The 15,715-nt window shown below is 38.0% G+C and overlaps 1 long non-coding RNA gene across 2 annotated transcripts in view; it reads right to left on the bottom strand.

The window, feature by feature from the left end:
* Positions 1-269: 269 nt before the first annotated feature.
* LOC138153301 (uncharacterized) overlaps positions 270-15,715 on the bottom strand; it is a 105,778-nt gene continuing 90,332 nt past the window's right edge. Inside the window, exons 5-6 of one of the 2 annotated variants that reach the window (XR_011166333.1) lie at positions 15,006-15,124; positions 270-467 (exon numbers count right to left, since the gene is read on the bottom strand). This is a non-coding gene — a long non-coding RNA (uncharacterized lncRNA). The remainder of the gene's footprint in view (positions 468-15,005; positions 15,125-15,715) is intronic. The other variant, XR_011166332.1, reaches the window with a different exon arrangement.

Below are 15,715 nucleotides of genomic sequence, written 5' to 3'. Positions count from 1 at the left end.
CCCAAGACCTTAGAAAAACATAGGCTGGAAACCCCGTTGTTTTGGCTCCAAAGGTGTCTGCTCTACTCAAGCTTCTCAGAAGAGCAGGGGAAGGGTCCCACAACAACTGCTTTGTGGGAGGTTATAGAGGCCCAAACAGGCAGCCACATGAACAAGATGCTCTTTAATTAGGATGTCCCACTATGGAAGGAAGACAGGCAGACAGGCAGACACATTCCAATTACACTAATACACCTTGTAAACATCAAATATTTTTATTCTGAGATTAAAGAGAGTCTGTATCCTCATAGCAGTCTTGAGAGGACTGCACGTCCAGGGTTGTTGCCAGCTTTACTGGGGCTGTAACAGGATTTCCTTTGGTTAAAATAGATTTTTTAAAAAAAGAACGAACCTCAGCTCTCGAGGTGGTCAGAAGGGACTTCCACTCATTAGCTGTCCAAGATTTCAATGAGAGTTCTTGACACACTCTGAATTTAAAAAAAACAAACATTCTATTAGGAAAGCATTGATAAGTCCATTGAAATTATTGTTATTTCTACATTTAGTACAAAATATCTCTTACTGGAGAAGTTAACTCCATGAATTAAATTGGTGCTGACCGAACCAAGGTCCCAAGTTGGATCCTGATGTTGATTCTGTAGGGATGGTACTGATAAAGACACAGATAGGAATCTTAGTTCCAGTCATTTCCCTAAAGAAGGTCATTGATCATAAATGGGAAAGAATGAGAGAGAAAAAAAAAGAATGAGAGGACAGATCAGAGTAAATCCATTACCACTATTAGAAAAACTATTCCAAGTGTGTTGAACTACTACTGCCCAAAGGTCAGAATCATCATCTTCACAGACAAGAGAGTGAACATGGGCATTAATGTAAACCAAAAGTCGATCCTGGCTTCTGCATGGTCCATGCCAGTTTCTGGTAGAAATCAGCTATGTCTTTCACTGGAGGCGTGTAACTATAGGGTTGAATTGGATGCATGTAAACCTCAGCTGTCTTCTAGCACCAGCTCAGGGAGCTATATCCAGGAGAGGAAAAGTAAAGAGGGGCATCTTCCAAATCTCTTAGGGAAGAGAAGAAGGTAAGAAGTTGGTTAATAAACGTTTATTAAGTGCCTTGTTTTTCAGTCATTTCAATCATGTCTGACTCTTTGTGACTCCATTTGGGGTTTTCTTAGCAAAGATACTGGAGTGGTTTGTCATTCCTTTTCCTTATTAAATGCCTGCTAGATACCAGGCACTGTGCTAAGTTCTAAGGATACAAAAAAGAAGACAAAAGATAGTCCCTGCCCTCAAAGAACTCACAATCTAATGGGGGGAATTAACACATTTTTGAAAATGCTAAAGAGAAAAGAGGGGCATTGTGAAGTCCTGAGGAGTGCAACTGGGTAGGAAATGAGGAGATGGCTGGCCTGAGTACCTTCCTTAAATGGACCTCCACCCTCTTCCAGCAGAGGGAGGGAGAGGCCTCATGGGAAGAGGGCATTGATAAGGCATGAATTCCAGGGTTGATATGATCTTGCAGGATGATGATGTTAATGAAATCATGATGAAGTCCAGAACTGACAAAGGAAGAGACAGCTGATCTAGGCCTGAAATCTACCCCCTGAGAAGCCCATCTGAAATCCTTACACGCAGGATCTCCAACTAGATCCTAAAATGTACTTCTGCCAACTGACAGCAAATATCAGGTTCTCAAAGTTTGGTAACCCAGTGGTTTAGAGTTAAGGAAGGGGCATCTTTTTTCCATTTCCGCAAAAATTCAAAATGGGCTATGCACCTCATAAAGGACTTAATTTCCAAAGCAAAGTTTCTTTTTCACCTTAATAAAAACAGAAAGTGATAATTTTGATTAGAAATAGATTGATTTATTGACTGTCTCTTATTATGAAATCAGATCTTTATCACATTTTTTCTACATCTTAATGGTTTATCAGGGTTCTTTCTCCCAAAAGGAGACTGCTCTTTCTTTAAACATACCATTAAATGCACATTCCCATAATATAGATGACAGGGCCTATTTCTTAATTTCATGTATAAATGAGTGTGTCTTTGTAGCTTCAGCTCAAATCTAGGATCATTTTTACAAGACAAGGAACATATATGTCCATCTGCAAAAAGAGGAACTTTTACAACTAGTGAAAACAAGTGCTGACACAAAATGTTACCACCACAAGACAAAGAGACAGAAAAGTCAAGCCCGAGATTTTGCTGGCCTCACTTCTAAGAACATCAGGCTAAGTACTACAGAGAAAGACAGAGACAGAAGCAGACAGAGAGGCAGAGAGCAGAGATTCAGTGACACAGAGAGAGAGAGAGAGAGAGAGATCTAGTGATCTAGTGTTATGGTCCTTTCTGTGTTTGCTTTCCTGCTTTTCTAGAGGTACATTAGGAATTTACTCATCAGTCAGTTTTGCTCCTTCCTCTTCTCCAAATGTATCCCCCCCCCCACCTTCCCACATGGATTGGGGGAGTGGAGGTGGGAACTTTATAAGACTACACAGGCAACATTTTAACATTACCTTCAATACTGCAAATGTAACAACACCCTTTATAAGACACCGCTATTCCTAATTAACCCAAAATATCTTTTGATTTCATAAATCACTGTGTTAACAGGAGTATTTCTGTGTCAGACATTTAATTTATTTTTTAATGATTATCTAAATTTTTTGTTATTTTTGATTTATGGAATAAAACAAGTATTTCCATAACAGCATCATAAAAAAATACATAAAACTGCAAATCTGCTGTGTACAACTTGTTATTCCTTTCAAATATACAACAAAGTTATCATGTGAATTTTTTTTCTTCCCTTCTGGCTGCCCTAAGATTGACTATTAGACACAAATATGTATGTATGTAAAATTATTCTATACATACTTTTATTTATGTAACTTATTAAATATTTAATTTAAAGACTAAAAACTATATGTCCATGTATAGGGCAAAAAATTAAGGTCATTTCTGTCATATACTATAACTTCATTAATTAGCACTTAACAATTCAAAGTCTAATCATTTAAAGAACCAAGAGTATTTATTTACTGAGGATGTACTACTATGTGTCATGGAAGGCAGTTGTGAAAATTATTGGCTTATATGTCATGAACATACTGAGAAGTATAAAATAGAATTCCTACCCTGAAGATGTTTATAATCTTTCTAGAGGTATTAATTAAGTGAGCAAGATTGTATAATAATGTTTAAAACATGTGATTAAATGTTCAAGCACCCTAGAAATACTGACTTACAAATAATTAGGTTTTACTCATCTATTTGTTAAAATGGATAAACTAAGGAATTCTACTAGACAACTTTGTTTAGCCTATACCAGACATATGTATAAGAAAGCTACATTTTTGTTGAAAACCATTCTATATTTCAGATTTCCCACCAAAATAAACTTGGAATAAGTGACTTTAATTCTCTGGACCTCAGTTTCCTCATCTGTAAAATAAGGGGTTAAAATTAGATGACCCCAAAAGATCCTTTTCAGCTCTAACTTGGTGATTATGTTACCTGAAAACTCTATGGTGCTCAAACATCATGAAACTGAGTGTCTGCATCTGTAAAATGAATACTTAGACTACATAATTTCTCAAAATCCTTTCCAGCCCAAAACTCAGTGATTTTATAATGTACAAAATGAAAACCTAGAGTCCTAAGGTACTGCTTTGAGGAAGAGGTTGGGTAAAAAAACATAGCTATGACATTGAATGGAACAAGTGAGGTGTAAGTGGCCTGAGCACAGGACTAGGAGTCAGAAAACCTCTGTATTGTCATCCTGCTTCTGTCACTGACTCATCCTGCCTCCCTTTTCCTTTACTTCCCCTTTAAATCAATCCCTGCACCATTAAATTAAACTATTCACCGCCTTCTCCAAGTTCCATGAAGCCATCTTGTCTTCAGAGAGCCTTTCCTTAAGACAATATATTCTCCACAATCTTTCCAATTTAAATTTACTATGAAAAGTACCCTTCTTGGAAGAGTCAGATTTGAACTTTAGGAGTGTAGGCCAAGAGTCAGAAAGACCTGATAAATATTGCACAACTCTAAGCAAATCACCTAACTCTACAATAGCTCTCAGGCAACTGTCTAAGACTATAAATGGCATAGCCAAGTATCTATCTGCACTGGTACAAGGAGTTCCCTCACTGGGAGATACCTATACCAAGGAAATCACAGGTCTCATACAACTAACAAACAACCTTATAAGGAAAATACTACTGACATTATTGTTCCCATTTTACAGATAGGATAACTGAGAGGTTACATGATTTTCCATGATCACATCCCATGTGATAGTACCAGGGGTGGGATTTCAATTCCAGTAGAATACTGTAGTCTCTATACCAGGATACATGATCACTGAGTAAAGGAACTCCATACTCATCATCTCATTATCAAATCAAAACTCATCATCAAATTTGCAAACCTCAAAGTGCTATAGAAATGGTAGTTATTACTGTTATTATTATTATATCTCCTCTGTCCTTGTATACCTTGTGCCATAGCAGACAATGACATCCCCAACAAGAGTAGATCAAACATGACTTGTGAGGGACAGAAAGATCAGTGAATGAATAAGGAATGCATACATACACTGTGAACTGGGCATTGGAGGGTACAGGACTATATGTAACTAAGACCCAGTAGTAAGGGGCAGCTATGTGGTACAGTGAAGAGAGCAACAACCCTAGAGTCAGGAGGACCTGAGTCCAAATCCAGCTTCAGACACTTGACACTTGCTAGCTGTGTGACCCTGGACAAGTCACTTAACCCTCATTGCCTTACCAAAAAAAAAAAAAAGACCCAGGTATGAGTTTGTGAATCAAAGAAAGAATGCAGAGACAGAAGGAGATGGGTTGAAAAGTGTGACATAATATCTAATTTTTAACTCAAGATAATTATATTTTGTCTTAAATTACACTAAAACATTAACAATATCCCTTACCAACCACTGTCTACTATGAATTGTGGTAAAACAGAGAATTGACTTTAATAAAGTGTTTTCACACTTTTCTAGGAAATCCACTTCTGTGTCTAGCAAGAATATATTAGGCAAAAGTTCAACTAAAAGGGAATTTTTCAGAATTTTCATGTTCCCTGAAAATAAGGGATTTTAAAGGAAGTACTTTATTAGCCGTTATTCCATTGAGGCATTAAAACTAAAGTATAACCCTTATATCGTTCTGATTTTTGTGGGGCTAATGGGAAAGGAAAAACACAGTAATGTCTAATATTCAGGACCATGAAAGGGATGGAGAGGAAGGCAAGAATCACATTTTAAGGTTAATGTTTGAATCTATTACTCCATAAATCTAGCCATTGTCAGATTCTTTGTTCAAAGAATACCAGTAGCCTTTAAGTTATAGTGTGAATATTCCTTCTCTTTTCCCCCATCCCTCTTCCTTCTTAACTCCCTGTTTTCCCTGTGACAGTGCTCTTTTTTCCTTTTATCCCCATTTCCCCAACTTTACCAAACCCAGAAGTAGCAGGTGGAATGGGGACAAAGACATAGTTAGGGTTGAAAAAAGAGAATCACTCCACTCCTACCAACACAATGCCACACTTAATATTCATGGTTTAAAGTTTGCAAATCACTTTATATCCATTATCTCATATGATCATATCTATTCTTAAGAGACATCCAGGGAGACATTAGATCCAATTAATAAGCATTTAAGGTTTTCCTATGCACCAGCACTGGGCTAAGTGATGGAAATTGAAACAAAAAGCAAAAATAGTTCTTGCTCTCAAGTAGTTTGCATCATGATAGGAGAGACAACTTTTACATAAATGAGTACATATAAAATGAAGAGAGGGAAAGTAGCCATAGAGAAAAGATCATAGATCATGAATTGAGGGGTTGAAGGAAACTTGGAGGCCAACTCCCTCATTGTTAGATGAGGAAACTAAAGACTAGATGAAGCAAGTGCCTTGTTCAAGGTCACCCAGAAAGTGATATTGGTGGGATTTGAACCCAAGCCCATGAAAATCCATGGCCAGCATTCTTTCCACTAATCATATAACCTCTCACATCCCTGTCCTAAACAGCTGAAATGAGTCAATTTATAGAATCACAGATTTAGAGATTTAGAGCTAAAAGATATTTTCAAGGGTCATCGATTCCCTTATTTTACACACATAAAGAGACTGAATCTTGCCCATGGACATATGCATAACTTGTAAATGACAAAGCCAAGATTTGAACTTTCTCCAAATCCAGCACTCTTCCCACTTTACCAAAGGATTCTGTTAGTTTTTAGTCAGATGCAAACCCTGAGTATTAATCATCAATGAATATCCCCTGTTCTTTTATCTCTTTCTTTCTTTTTCTACTCATTTTTTTACTCATTTTCTACTCATTACAAGCACTATCACCAAAACAATTCTACCCTGTGACGGTGCTCCCAGTTCTAGGTATGGGGTATAATGGAGGAAGATGAAGCACGAAAGACTTTGGGGGATTTCCTCCCATATAAATAGAACCAGAGCCTCTAGAGTTGGTATGTCTGATTGAAATCATCTCCAGCAATGAAAGCCAGGAAAAACAAGATGGATGTAGAAAGAGACCCAACTTTCTGACACTGGCAAGAAGGAACTCTTCATAGGAAAAAAAATAGTTTCACTGACAGATTTCTGTGTAATAGAAGGAGGCACAGTGTATAAAATATAGGAATTGGAGTCAGGAAGACCTGAGTTCAAATCCCACCTCACATACTTGCTAGCTGTGTGATCCTGGGCAAGTCCCTTAAACTCTCTGTGCCTCAGTTTCCTTATCTGCAATATGGGGATAATAATTTTGTTGTTGTTCAGTTATTTTCAGTCATGTCTGACTCTTTATGACCCCATTTGGGGTTTTCTTGGCAAAGACTATGGAGTGGTTTGCCATTTCCTTCTCCAGCTCATTTTACAGATGAGGAAACTGAGGCCCAGGGTCACACAGCTAGATAAGTCTTCCTGACTTCTGGCTCAGCACTCTATGAAGTGATGGAAAGCTGCCTGAAGATCATAATAGCATCTACCATACAAGGTTATCGTGAGGTTCAAATGAGTTAACTTACATAAAGCCCTTTACAGAAGCTATTATTATTGTGTTATTTCAATTATTATTAGCAGTAGTTAACTAATTATTTAGGGGAATTAGGCATATTGTTTTAAAGTTGCATTTTACATTCATTATCTTGTTTCAAACATACAATAACCTGTGAAGAAGGCACAACATATGTTATTATTTCCATTTTGTAGATGAGAAGACCAAAACTCGATGAAGGTCACTGTATCTTGAAGGTAGGGACCATGTAATTTTTTATCTTTGTATCTGCACCCACTAACACACTTGCCTGAATTAAATAAATGCTTAATAAAGTACTGCAAGAAGTTTTTGAATTTTGAAGGTTCTTGATGTTATATACCAGAATAATAACCACGGGCCCTTGCCAAACCTGACCATCAGGCTTTAGATATTGCCATTTTCTGGTTCCTGCTCTTACTACAGAAACAAATCCCTAAAATAAGAAAGAAAAACTTGGAGGCAAGTTAGAGATATGCATAGAGCTCAATTTCTAGAGATTTATCAAAGGAAAGACTCATTTGTTCTACCTATAAAGAAGAAAAGAGAATTTTTTCAACAATTAAAAATGTCCCTGAAGACTCATCAGGTAGCAACAGTCTGGTCAGCACATAGTGTGATGATGTAAGCAAACACAAACCAAGATACATAAAGCCCCTGGTATTATTAGTAGTAATGTATTGATTAATTGTTCCTTTCTGGGGTTTTTCAGGATATAAATAAGGAAAGTGCTGAGGGAAATAGAGTTTGCATTTTATCAAACCCCAAATGTGAAAAATAGCTCAAAAGACATTATGGACCCTGACTGCAGCTGGGTTCATTGATGCCTAATTAAGATACCCGTAACTCAGGTTCCTACCCAGAAATACTTTCAGTCACTGGTCAGGAACCAAATCTTTTCTGCACTACCGCCCACTGTACCCCTGTTTCTCAGCAAAGGACTGATAATAACAGTGGCTGAACATTATCTCAGCATTTTTTAATAAAACCCCCAACCTGCATTTCAAGGTAGAAGTCATAAAAACATGAACTCAAGAATGTTTGTGGCTTCCAGGCAATCATAACCACCAAAGCTCACCAATTAACCCAGAAATAGGAAACCAGAAGCTCAAGGCATGACCCCCACTGTATCAAAATTGTCTTGCACCATTATCCAAAAGCATTTCTTTATCCCCTAATATGGCTGACATTATTACCCCCAGCCAGGTATCGCCTCCTTTCTTTCCCTTTCAACTTCCTCTTTTGTGTGTGGTCTTGCCCATTAGATTATAAACTCTTTTGAGACCAGGAACTATCTTTCTTTTCCATTTATGTATATCCAGTACTCAGGGTAGCTAGGTGACACAGGCGCCTGGAGTCAAGAAGACTAATCTTTACCAGTTTAAATTTGACCTTAGACTCTTATTAGCTGTGTGACCCTGGGCAAGGCACTTAGCCTCTGTTTGCCTCAGTTTCCTCATCTGCAAACTGAGCTGGAGAAGGAAATGGCAAACCACTCCAGTATCTTTATCAAGAAAACACTAAATGTGGAGTCACAAAGAGTCAGACACAACTGAAAACAACTGAACAACCACAACAAAATCTCCAATGTTCTCAGTGCCTGGCACATTGTAGGAGTGTAATAAATGTTCATTGATTGACATTATTCTGAGGTCAACTGAAAAAATACATTGTTTCATAGTTTTCCCAAATTTCTTAGAGTTCCTTGGTGTTTACTATATACCATCTTAAATGCTTTTCTGTTTGTGAACAAAATGCATGAAATGAATAAAACTAAGTCAGCCCACTAGAAACCATTCTAACACAGGCAGTATGGCTGTGTGCTGACATGCAAACGCACGCACATGCACACACACACACACTACCAGCTTTAATACAACAACATAATAGGTCAAACTATAGTGAAATAAGTAAAAATATCTGTACCTTTCACAATTCTCCCAGGTTACTTCCTGCCAGGACTTGAAACACCTCGGAGAAGTATTAAGTCCTTTAAATTGTCAAAGTATTATTTATTGCAAAACTGTTCTAGCCTAACAGTATATTATATCCGTAGCAAATATAGCTACCCTTTAGATAGGACTTTCCCATTTACAAAGCACTGTCTTTCATCACAATAGCCTGGGGGACAGGTAAGGCAAGGCTTATTATTTCCATTTTATGGAGGTAGAAAATAAAGCCCTTATTGGTTATACAACTTGCCCAAAGTCACAGACTACAAGTGGAGAAGCCAGAATCGAAGGCTCATTCTATTACACCATATTGTCTCTCTAATGTGTGCTTAATAAATGGTTCCTGGAGAAACTGATGAATAAGTAAATGAATCAATGAATGAGTAAATGCCATCAGAGAAAAGCTTGAATAATAATGATACTTCATATATCCATAGGGTTCCAAGGTTTTTAAAGTACTTTTCTTCATAATAAACCTATGAAATGGGAGGTAAAGGTCAGATTATTATGCCCAGTTTGCAGAAAACAAAATTGAGGCTCAGAGAGGATAAATGGCTTACCTGATATCAGATAGCAAATGTCAAAGCTAGGATTTATGCCTAGGTCTCCTGCCTCCAGTGTTCTTTCTATGTTCTAGATAACTACTTAATATTTTAAAGTATTCGTTTAATTACCAATAGTGATGTTGATGGTGGTGGCAAAAATCATAGAAATTCCTCAACTACGATTAAATAGCTCAGAATACATATAAGCATTCAAAGAAAGAGAAATGACAGGAAGATGAGAAGTGAAAAGTCCCCCCAAAATAAGTAATTCCATAATAACCAAATGCCCCTCCCATTCTTTTATGCACTTCATGTATTTCTTTCATGCACAGAAAAGCATATAAGATGGTATGCATTTAGCAGCTCTTTTTTTGGTGTCTAAGAATCAGAAATTGAGCAGATACTTTGGGGAATGACTGAACAGTTTCTGGTATATGATTGTGATGAAACATTATTATGCAATAAGGAATGATGAGCAGGATGATTTCAGAAAAACCTTGAAAGACGTAAATGAACTGATGCAGAGTGAAGTAAACAGAATTAAGAGAACATACATAACAATAACAGCAAAATTATATGATGAACTATGGATGACAGTTATTCTCAGTAATGCAATGACCCAGGATAGTCCCAAAGGACCCATGATGAAAAATACCATCTGCCTACAAAGAAAGAACTGATAGTGTCTGAATACAGACCAAAGCATATTATTTTTCACTTTTTTTCCTTTTTTTTTTTGTTTGAGTTTTCTTCCACAAAATGACTAATATGGAAATGTTTTGGGATCGCTTAGCATCACAGGGAGGGGAAAGAGGAAGGATAGAATTTGGAACACAAAGCTTTTTCTTAAATGTTTAAAATTGTTTTTATATGTAATTGGGGAGAAAATTAAAATATTTAGAAAATTTCAAAGATGGCATACAATCAAATATAAGGAACTTGGAGAAACTTGGGAAAAGCAATATGAAATAGTGTGCCTTTATCTCGTAGCAAGGAAGCCAGAATCATTTACAGAATATCTGCACATATTCTTTTGTTACATGAGAAAAAGAAGAGTGCTTCCACTTCCACTACCTTCTCATGCCTGTCCAAAAGCAAGCTCCTCAGTGTCTTCACCTTGGCTAACGGCAGGTAGAATGTACTACTCATAACATTCTGAGGAGAAAGCTCTTTTGCACAGGCTCCCATTATATAAGTATCAAAGAAAAACTGCCCACGTTGATGAACAATTTATTGCCCAGACAACATCTTAGTTTGGGGCAGTTTTAATTAAGTCAGGAGAGAACTGAGGTCAGATTTTGGTCTGTATGTGTCCCGTCCTTATATTACAATAGGTTCCCTGGCAAGCTTCCTGAGGCACTGTCAGTGTGGTGACTAGGGACAATCCAACCACATAGGTGAAATGCTGCTAACCCAAAAACCCTGGCATGTGTCCAAATGGAGGTCAAAAGAGTTGGCCCACAAAGCAAAGAAACTTGCTGATATAGGCACCCTTCTTTCATATGTCTCAGTCCCCACAGACTATTAAACTGTTGGCTGGGTAGAATCCTGAGGCCTCAGTCTGCCTGATAAGGCATCAACTTGAGACTCAAGGTTTGGGTTTGGGTTTTTTTTGTTTTTTTAAAAAAGAGGAACTCAGAGGAGACAGTCAACAGCAGCCAGGACAAAGAGAGGCCTTATTGACAGACGCTGAAATGCAACACAGCTGGTCTGAAGGAGAGAAGGACTGCTACAAATTCATGTCAGTACTGACTTAAAAGGAAAAAAAAACCACCTGCCAAATAACTCAAAACAAGGGTATATGAAATGGCCTTCCCACTGTCACCAGCTGTCAGCATCAAAACTCTTAGTCACCCTTTTAAAAGTTTTGAAATAAGGGGTGGCTAGGTGGTGCAGTGAATAGAGCACTGGCCCTGGAGTCAGTAGGACCTGAGTTCAAATCCAGCCTCAGACATTTAATACTTACTAGCTGTGTGACCTTGACCTTGGGCAAGTCACTTAATCCCAATTGCCCTGCTCTTCCCCCTCCAAAAAGCAAAAAAAAAAGTTTTGAAATAAGATCCCCAAAACAGGTACTACCTCTTTAACCTTGGACAACTCTTTGACTACCCTGGACCTCAGTTTCCTCATGTATAAAATCAGGAGGTTAGATAAGATGCCTTCTGAGGTCCCTTCTAGCTCTAAATCCATGAGCTTATGAGGCTACATAAATGTCTTCTTAGGCTTACCTATTTATTTCCTGACAATGACAGTACTTTCCAGTGTTGAACTACCTACACAAAATAGACTGGGCAATTTCAGTCATACAACTACTGCTTCTTCCTCCCACCTAGAAAAATAGAGGCCATGTCACAGGACACTATTCAGATACTCAATTGTCCCATGGCTAGTTGAAGCCCCAGCAAGGCTCTTAGGAGGGAAAAGTCAGAACATTTGTCCTCTGAACTGGTTTAGGGAGGGGCTTAGTCAGAAACTCAGGTGGTAGGTGAAAAGGGTTATGGGGGAGAGACCAAGCAACTCCATTCATGCAAGGACAGAACAGAATGCTGTTGGGAGACAGACTTCAAGACTGGGTCTAGCAAAGTATATAAAGAGTTAACCTATATATCCCAGGTTTGTTTTTTGTGGGCTTTTTTTCTTAATGGAACTCAAGACAACAATTTATGTGATGACCTCAGTAATGATGTGAAAGGAAACAACTCTTAGAACTCTTTCAAAAGCAGTGACCAATCATGGATTTAAAAGACAATGGTGAAACATACTACCCACCTCTTGGTTGAGAGCTAAAGAGCTAGAGGTAGAAAATGAGATGTAAATCTCAAGCATGGTCAATATATATTTTTTTCATAACTATACATAGTGACAAGGGAAGGTTTCTACTGGGGGTGAAAGGGAAGATAGTAAGTAAGTAGGTAATGGTGAGTATGGGGGGGAGGGGTTTTAAATGTTTTAAAATGCACAAAAGAAAACCCCCAGAAAAGGAAGAAGGGTACACAAAATGACTTTGTTACTACTTTGTAAAATTTAATATATATATATTTTTTAATATAATTTTTAAAATGTTTACTACATGGCACAGCTTCTTATATAATCCTCTTCCTTGTTTTTTGAATATTCAAATGTTTGTGCTTATTAATTATTTTTAAATTCACAATAAAAAATAGGTATTTTTTTAAATCACTGGTATTAATCTTCCAAAAAACTTTGGAGTGGCTCTATGTGAAGAATAGAAAGGAGTTCCATCCTTAGTCCCATTGCATTCAACTTTTTTATCAACAACTTAGATGAAGACAAGCAGGCATGTTAATAAAATTCAAAGACAGAACAAAGCTGGAGAAAATAGTCAACACGTTAGGTGATAATCCAAAAACCTAAGTCAAAACCATTAAGATGAAGTTAAAAAGAATAAATGCAAAATCAAAGAATCACAGCACATTAAAGCTAGAAGATCACTTAGAGTTCATTCCGTCTAGCTATCTCACTTTACAGATGAGGAAACTGAGACCCACAATGATGAATTAGGTAAGCAAAAATTACAGGGAGACAAACTGGAGTTCAAAGCAAAAAAAAAAGTTCAAGGAGTTCCAATAGTTACAACTGTCCAAAAGTGTAATGGTCTCCCTTCTTATGTGACATTGTTAAAAGCCTACCCCGAGAAATATTTAAGCAATGGATGGACCACCACCTGTTTGGGATATTTTACTAGAAGGGCAGGGATAGAATTAGCTGGACTATAGATGACCCCAAGGTCTCTTTCAACTCCAAAAGTCTATGATCTTATAATCATTCCCTGGAGTATTTTCAGTTGAATCCAAGACTTGCCAAGTGTTTAGTAAATGTTCAAGGCTTTGATTGGTTCTATTGTACAAAAGAAACATGGAACATATCCTGAAGGATATTACAATCTAATTGCAGAAGCAGATAAAAGGTATAAGACAGCATAAGATTTTAAGTGCCAAGATGAATTGAAGAGATAATACTTGAATATTAAGAAGAGGAAAATCAATTGAGGTTGTGGCCAAAAGGAAGGTGGAACCTGAACTAGACTTTAAAAGATAATAGGATTAGTATAGATAGGAGGAGGAAAGGAAGGAAACAAGCATTTATTAAGCACCTGCTATGCACCAGGCATTGTACTAAGCACTTTAAAAATATTAACTCATTTAATAGTCACAAGACTAGGAGGTAGATGCAATTATTATTCTCATTTTGTTGTGGAAGAAACTGAGGCAGATAGAGGTCCAGTGACTTGCCCAGGATCATACAACTATAATTATCTGGAGTTAGATTTGAATTCAGGTCTTCCTGAAAACCAGGCTCAGCATTCTATCCACTGTACAACTACTTATGAAAATAAATGTTAGGATAGGAAAGCTCCATTCTAGGTGAGAGTGGGGTGGGGGTGGGGAAATGGCATGACAAAGGCTCAAAGTGAATAAATAAGTGTAATTAGAAATCCCACTGGACATGTACTTTGGCTTTAAGGCAGATGAGACAGGGGTTTCAGTCCCCATGTTGAGAGGCATATTTAACCAGGGTCTCCTAAGTATTAACTCAATAATCTAAGAGATTGATAAGCAAACCCTAAAAAGAATAATTCTCTCTCCTCTCTCTCTCTCTCTGTCTCTCTGTTTCTCTCTCTCTGTCTCTCCTCTCTCTGTTACTGTCTCTATCTCTATCTCTCTCCTCTTTGTGTGTGTCTCTCTCTATCTCTCTGTCTCTCTTCTCTCTGTCTCTGTCTCTCTGTCTCTCTCTCTCTCTGTCTCTCTCTTTCTCACACACACACACACAGAGACTCAGCAAGCCTCTCTCTTGATATAAGTTGGAAGAGGGGAGGGAGAGGTCTTCTTCCTACACATAGTGTCACTAGAGGCTGTTCACACATGGCAGAGAGAGCACACAAACTGAGAAGCCTGAAACTTGAAGGATCCTCTGTCTGCCTCTTCTGCTTTGTGTGTCTAGCCCAGAGAACAGGTCACCTTCTACAGGGATACATTGCCCAACTACAACTTAAATGAACGAGTTAGGGTTCCTGAGGGTAGCTGGTCACTTTTCCCCTCCAAATTCTATGGGCATTACTGAGGGGTTAGGAATGGTTTCTAACACTGTGGATCATGAGTCCCCATTAGTTGTGCTCTCCTTAAGGATATTTACTAGGGTGGTATAGTAAGAGCAGCTGGTAAAAAAAAAACCATTACTGCCAGAAATCTAAGACAAAATCTCCCACCAAAACATATGGAGTCCAGGGGAAAAGTGAGCTCAAAGTCAAAGAATACATGGGGCAAAGGGATAGATAATCCTGAACCTGGAACTCAAGTCTCTGGATGCTTCATCTTTGTGTTTCCCTGAACATAGGTGATAGAACAGTGATTGTGAGAGATTTGGGGAGTGACTACCTCAGGAATTGGGAATTTGTGTTCCTCAGTCTTACCTGTCATCAGGAAGAGTTTTCTGTAAGTTTGTTCTTCTCAGAGAAGGGGAAATGACCAGATGATAAACTCAAGGCATGTCTTAGCTTGCCAGAAGTCATGGCTCTTGAGGAAGAGATAGCTTTTAAGAAAGCACAAAGTACAGGTAAAGGTGGAATGACTGTTCAACCATTCTACAAAATGTTTCCTGCTTTGCTGTATCAAGCATTAATCTCCTGGGAGAATATAATGGAAATATGGGCAAATGTTTCATGTATTAAGTCTTTGTCAAAGCACACTTAAAAGACTTTTTGTTTCAAGCGTTTCTTTTGGGAGGAGGAAAGAAATAGCTGCCCCATACCTAATCTATATTTTACATCAAATCCATTCTACTCCACTTTGAGGAGCCCCTACACACAAACCAAACCTAAGTTTTAAGTGATTTTCTCCAGGTTGGGGGCAGGGGGAGGGAGAGGTAAGTTGCCATATAGTATGAAAAGGAGCCTTCTTTATGGGAGCAGACTCCTCAGGACAGAACCCAATCTGTGGGATTCCAGAGCTGGGATCCCTTAGTGGGAGAATGCATTCCCTGGGTCAGGAAGAGAGTTCTAACATAAACATGGCTTCACCTCCAAAGCATAAGCAAATTAGTGCATCTATGGAAGAGGACTAGCTATCACTAGGTATTAGGATACGAGATTAGACAGGTGAAGTGCATCCTAGTTGTAGAAGG

This window comes from Petaurus breviceps, unplaced genomic scaffold (assembly GCF_028583685.1).
Source record: "Petaurus breviceps papuanus isolate PSGF00001 unplaced genomic scaffold, PetGlider_PUasm1.0 90977, whole genome shotgun sequence".
NCBI classification, from domain to species: Eukaryota; Metazoa; Chordata; class Mammalia; order Diprotodontia; family Petauridae; genus Petaurus; species Petaurus breviceps.
The sequence above is the reverse complement of the archived record's forward strand: the minus strand, read 5'-3'. Positions and strand labels throughout refer to the sequence as shown.